The sequence below is a fragment of the Hippocampus comes genome, unplaced genomic scaffold (assembly GCF_001891065.2).
Source record: "Hippocampus comes isolate QL1 unplaced genomic scaffold, H_comes_QL1_v1.1 scaffold412, whole genome shotgun sequence".
In the NCBI taxonomy this organism is placed as follows: domain Eukaryota; kingdom Metazoa; phylum Chordata; class Actinopteri; order Syngnathiformes; family Syngnathidae; genus Hippocampus; species Hippocampus comes.
The window spans coordinates 356,017-356,567 of NW_017805343.1; positions in this window are offsets into that span (position 1 = coordinate 356,017).

A 551-nucleotide genomic window follows, 5' to 3' on the forward strand; every position below is an offset into this window, starting at 1 on the left:
AGAGAAATTTATACATCTAGATAGATATATAGATACTCGTGATGGGTCCCACAACATCAATTTGCTGACCCACATGCCGGTACCGCTTTAAGACAATCACGTGACCAATGCATGGACTGCACCGCCTTGGCAAAAATGCACCCAACTGTGTTTCTGGGGAAGTGCACTTCTTGACGCGATGCACATGCTTACATGATCTCAAGATAATGATTCCTTGTGGATGTCTTTGTGGGTTATGGAGCGGCTCCAGGGGAAACGTGCAAGGTGACAGTCGTGCCTGTGGTGATCGGATCACTCGGGGAAGTGACCCCCAAACTAGTGCTGGGAACAGCAAGGATACTGCGCAGAACCCACTTTGGATTATGAGGCACACGTTCAATGAATGTTTGCTTATTTATCGGAAAAAGATTAATTTCCTGTGCGGACCTCTTGTCAGGCTCCCTTTGGAGCCCGCCAACCACCTCTATTTCATTCCCAAGTAGTTTGTTTCTTTATACTTCAATCACAAATTTGTCAGATGTTTATTTTTTGATATCTGGACATGTCGTTGG